The 6,001-nt window shown below is 42.8% G+C and overlaps 1 pseudogene; it reads right to left on the bottom strand.

Moving 5' to 3' along the window:
- Positions 1-810: 810 nt before the first annotated feature.
- Positions 811-5,515, bottom strand: LOC101040114 (serine-threonine kinase receptor-associated protein pseudogene; annotated as a pseudogene).
- Between the last annotated feature and the right edge of the window lie 486 nt (positions 5,516-6,001).

Below are 6,001 nucleotides of genomic sequence, written 5' to 3'. Positions count from 1 at the left end.
TTTGTATCCTTATCTACGTGATATCATTAGCTACTTCAGGTGATTGTTATGAAATTAAGTGAGATTACATCCAGGGAAAGGGATATTAAAATGCTGTCACTATTTTTAAAATGTATATGTTTTTACCATTCTCTCCCTGTGACAGAAATTCTGCTACCAGAGAGGTGTGACTCTTTGGGATAAGGTTCTGTTCTCTTGGTGACCTTTTAAAAAAGCAAATGTCTTTGAAAAAAGTAACACAGGATTTGTGAATGATCGGTCAATACATTTCTTTTCCCCAGTAAATGGACTGCTTTGATTTGTTTTAGAGGGATTTCATTTAGACAGCTAAAAGCAATTAGAAGCAATGTACAATGAAAGAGAAATTAAACCAGTTACTTTACCGTGTATCCCCTCTTCTTTACAACTAAAGCAAAAAACAAAACAAAGCAAAACAAAACAAAGCAAAACACAACAGGCTTTCTGCCTGAAGGAAAAAAGTCAGAAAAATAAGCCAATATATTTTCTCCATAATAACATAAACAGCTGCAAGACCCCTAACTGTAGTGAGAGAAATTGGCTTGTATATGTTTATTAAAAAGATGACAGACCGCTGCGCTGCAGGAGGGCCACTCCACGTTCCTTCATCTGATACTCCTGAGTTCTCAGTAACACCAAGTTCGTTGTTCTAGACCGGAGCTGATTCGTTTTCCTCATTATTTACTGCTCTTTCTGCCTTAAGCAGAGAGTAAGTTTGGAAGGCTGATGCTTTTCTCTGCTTGCTCGTTTTAGTCTGTAAGTTGTATGCCAACTGTGGCGTATGATTGACTCTCAGGTCTTAACATCAGGAGTTGAAGAATAGATGCAATCTGAATTCTCTCAAGCTCCTCTTCTGTTGTCTCTGGAAAACCAATCTTGGGCTTTGCAGCTCACCACTGTCTTCTTCAGGAAGCACACATTTCCAGGCCATATGGGTTTCCTTCCAACGTTTGCCATAGTCTCAATGTTCCATCTTCAGAACCACAGGCATAGAGTTCTCCAACAGGACTAAATCTCACATAGTGAATAGGACTGAAGTGTCCCTTGTAGGATTCTAATTCTTCTCCACTATTATGATCATACTTATAAAGTTTAAAATCTTCACCACCTGCAACAAGAAATTCTTTCTCAGGATGAAGAGATGCAGAATTGATGGTTGCAGGAACTTCAAAAGGTTTCAGTGGGTCCAAACTTACTACACTATGAAAAACAACAGATCATACATAAGTTACAAATGAAATCTCTCCCTCAGGAATATATTCCATGCTACTAACAGACATATTAAAATTTAGAGATTTCAATTCTGTCATAGTAGCACGATCCCAACGTCGAACAGTTTTGTCATCAGCAGAAAGAATCTGTTTATCCTCACTGCACCATAGAGCCTTTTTTATACCAGGAGTGCGACCACTCATTTCCTTAGGTTCTGCTTCAGGTTTGTTCAAGTCATACATGCATAACAGTTTGTCCTGTCCCACGGTTAACAAATAATGACTATCTTGCTTGAAATCCACAGTCTTGACAAGGTGTTTAGAACCAGGCTCATCAATTCATCTCCTGAGACAGCATCCCACACTTTGGCTCTGAAATCTGCAGCTGCTGTAGTTGCTTTGGTGGCATCTTTATTCAGTGGTGCACCCTAAACAGCACCTTTACGACTCAAAAGTGTTCCAATCCAGTCTCCTGTATCTCCCTGGTGTAGCATAGGTTTATTATCTTTGCAAGTGCTGATTAAGAAATACCCATAATGTGGCTGGGTGCGGTGGCTCACACCTGTAATCCCAGCACTTTGGGAGGCTGAGGCGGGTGGATCATGAGGTCAGGAGGTCAAGACCAGTCTGGCCAAGATGGTGAAACCCTGTCTCTACTCTAAAAATACAAAAATTAACCAGGTATGGTGGTGTGTGCCTGTGATCCCAGCTACTCAGGAGGCTGAGGCAGGAGAATCACTTGAATCCAGGAGAAGGAGGTTGCAGTGAGCAGAGATCACACTACTGCACTCCAGCCTGGCAACAGAGTGAGACTCCATCTCAAAAAAAAAAAAAAAAAAAAGAAAAGAAAAGAAAAAAATACCCATAAGGCGTGGTGCCACTGAGGGCCAAATCAACCACAGGCCACATGTGGCCAGAGCAGGTGAGCAGTGTGTCTCATTGCCATGGCCCGGGTGAACCCAGCATCCACCATGGTGATCTTAGAGTTGTTGTTGTCTTTTCTCTCCTCTGCTGCCCGCCTTGGGCTCCTTCAGGCCCCACCCTGATACTGGGGTTGGGCTGGGAAACAGGAAAAGGAGGGCAATCCAGTGGCACTGAGGTTAGAAGGGGCAAAGGAGGAGTCAGGGAGTCTGTGACAGAGGGAAAGGGAGAAAGTGAGTATTTTAAAGTACCGAAGTAATAGGGATGCCAAAGAATAAAGGATTTAGAAGAAACAGGATGCTATTGTTAAAGAACAAAAATGTACTTAGAAGTCTGATCACAGGGAGAAGGGGACCCTCATGGCAGGGAGACCACTGGCTTAGTCTGATATTTGAGTTAAAGTCTCTCTCACTGAGCAGTAAGTTCTTGTTTCCTGTTCACCAATATTTTCCTCAGCTTATTGTGGTGCTTGGTGTACAATAGTTGCTCAATGAATATTTGTAGAATAAAAGTTGCATTTTGCTGACTTTGCCCTTTTGCCCAGGGTCAGCCATCAATCACCTGACTAATGGGCTTTGGGGACACTTCTCCTGCATACACTCCCTTCCCTTCTCCTGTGTTATTTCTGAGGTGAGTGAAAACTTCCACATCTCTGGCTTTCGGACTTACCAGAAGCCCCAAACAGAGGTGTATGTGGTATGGTCCCTCCCAAAGACAGGCCAATCCCTCATCCTCATCTAAGACTTTCTGGAGTCTGAATGGGCACTGATTCCACGTGTGACATGCCGGTGTAGGTGAAGTCCCTGAGTCAGGCGCCTGGCCTGGAAGAAAAAGCAACATTGCCATTGGAGGCCAAGAAGCTAGCAGACTCCCATCTCTCCAGCCTGACCCCGAGAACCCAGCCATAGGCCTCCTCACTGTTTCGGGTTTCAGTTTTTATAACTACCCCTTCTCTGATCAGTTTTGTGATACTTCTGTATGAAACTACATTAAACATTATAGCTCCTGTGTGATTATAGGGGCAGGTAGATAGAGGCTCAGAAAAATAACAAAACAGGAACCAAACCAACCAGCCAAACAAAAGAGTTTATCTGGTAACCAAGAGACTGAACTCAGAGGCCAAGAAAATCAGAAAATTTCAGATTAGTGAAGTCTCAAAATGGCTTTCACCTAATTAAAATAGCAGCTGAAATTTCCCTTTTTATACGGGGCATTAACAACACATTTGTTTAGAGTGTTAGGTGCCTGATCCTCAGAGCAGGCTGAAGCACCCTCTCTGGGTTTTGCTGATGCAAATGCAAAGGCTACCAATGCTAGGCCTTTGAGAGGGAGTGGGAGGCATTGACCCCAAATGGTAAAGTTGGTGAATCTTATCATTCAGAAAAATGTCCCTTTGTTGATGTTTTATGTTCTGATTCAATATAAGTATTTTCCCTTTTTTCTCTCTATAAATAAATAAATTACTTTAAATATTGAAGTTAATATTTAATTGAAAAAAGAATCATTTGGGGTGCAGTGGGAATTTTGTCATATCAAGGTGGTCTTCCTGGAGTCTCTCAGACTCTCCAAAGAAGCAACCACCTAATTCATATATGAGCAATGACAGGATGGCCAAGGGACATTCTGAAATTTTCAATGTTTATGAAGGAGAGTGGAATGAATGAATCCCTGGAATGAATGTTTGTTGAACTCAGAAGAGATGAACTCAGACTGTGGGAAAAGCTTGATCGCAGTACTCAACCAAACCTAGAGCCCAGGGTTGCAGAAATCCAGAAGGAAGAGTCCTCTTACCATAGGGTGAGCGGTGAGCTGTCTATATCTGGGCAATGACACTTTAGAATCAAGGGGCTGATTGATACTAAATCGAAACAATTCTTCAGTCTAGATCAGGTAAGAAAAAAGGCCAAAATGTGCTTTCAGAATTACAGGCCTTATCAGAAATATATTTCAAGAAGATTTTTTTTCTCCTATAACACTGACATTATAACATGATTTTTGGGAAGTGTCACTTGGTTGGAAGGTGTTCCTAAACCAATTTCTGAATCTCTTCTGTACTGGCTCTAGTTCTGATGCACACAGAGCTTCCCTCAGCTTTGGGGCAGAGTCCACTTGAGATACATCATAGGATCGGGGTCTCCATGTCTTTAACTCCTGTTCTCACTAAAGTAGGTGAGAGTGAGGCCAAGTGTGTAAACAGCAAAATGGCTCCTATTTATCAAGCACAGACTACATGTCAGGAACACTGCTAAGTATCTTGTATATATTATCTTTTTTTGCAGGCTTATTGACATATTATTGATGTGTAATAGGCTACATATATTCAACCTGTACAGTTTAGTGGTTTTACATATGTATATACCCATGAAACCATCGCCACAATCAATAATGAACATACCAATCACCCCAAAGGTTTCCTGATGTCTCTTTTTGATCCTTCCCTCTCACCTATCCCTGGCCCATACCCTCAACCTCAGACAACCACTCACATGTCTTCTATCACTATAGGCTGTGTTTTCTAAATCTTTATATAAATGGAATCATGCAGTATGGCCCCTTTTTCATCTGACTTCTTCACTCAGCATAATTATTTTGAGATTTGTTCATGCTATTACATATAGTAATAATAATAGTTCATTCCTTTTTAAGAATTTCATTGTATGGATTTCCCACTGTTTGTTTATCCAATCACCGATTGACAAACATTTGAAACATTTCCAGAATTAGAGCACATTAATTAAGCAGGTTTTAAAACTTAGGTCATTTGTTTCCTTTAATCCCTAGAATGAAGTTCCAGAAAACATTTTCTGAAAATAGCCGGGAGTCCAGAAGTCAAGTTGATCCTTCTTCAAAAGACCGACCTCTTTCTATTAGCAGTCCAGGGATCCAGATGCTTGCAAATGTCCGGTGCAGGCCTATCTCAGAACAGTCCTCACAACAGAGGGGTACTGATGGCTGAGTAGACTGTGCCCTGGGCAGGCTGGACCCAAGGCACAGAAGCAGGCAGAGTCCCAGTTCCCTGTTCCTCAAGCAGCCTTACGTACAAGCGCACCATCTTGCCTCAGTGTTGGAATTCTTCAGAACCAGTATTGCATCCATATCTCTTCTCATGAAAGCACTTCTGACTCCCTCACTCAGCCCCAGCGCAGGGTGGTGGGCGTGGAGGAGGTTCTGGAATAAGTCACCTCACAGGCATGGACAAAAGAGGGATGATGCCAGCGGGAGGCAGGGGCAATGGGAGGCAAATCTCCACGCTGGAACTGCTGCTGAAGAGCATGGGGGCAGAAGCCTCTTCCCTGGCAGGATTCCCAGGTGCTGGTGGTGCAGGATGCTTTCACAGCAGTATTCAAGGGACCATGACACTCCATAGGTTCAGCTTAGAGGACCTCGCACCCTCCATGGCCTGACCTACAATGATTGACTTGTAGCTTTTAGTTTTTACACAGTCACACCTCCGGGTAAGCCAGCTCTGCACTAGGATGCCCTGCTTTCTCTGCAGCCTCACAGGCCTGAACTGCATGCTCATGCCCTGTGACTCAGTGCTGGCTGAGCTTGGTCCTATTACGTCTGGAACTCAAGGTAATATGTCAATGGCCAGGATTCACACTCAGAACCACCTTGAAAGTCTGTACTGTTACCACCATGTCGCAGAGGTAGAAGTAGATGTCTCTATAAACAACCTTTGGGTAGCAGGTGGCCACTTAGGCAGGAAAAATGGTTCTGCTACATTATATGTATCAGCAGTATATTGACAGGAACATGTGTGCTGGGAATACATATGTTAGGAACATCAGGAGGAAAAAAAGGCCTTGCCAGTTCTGAGCAAGCTACATCAGACATCTTGCTGGAGTTTT

Source organism: Saimiri boliviensis, chromosome 1, assembly GCF_048565385.1.
Source record: "Saimiri boliviensis isolate mSaiBol1 chromosome 1, mSaiBol1.pri, whole genome shotgun sequence".
In the NCBI taxonomy this organism is placed as follows: domain Eukaryota; kingdom Metazoa; phylum Chordata; class Mammalia; order Primates; family Cebidae; genus Saimiri; species Saimiri boliviensis.
Note: the sequence above shows the minus strand (reverse complement) of the source record. Positions and strands in the feature narration are given on the sequence as shown.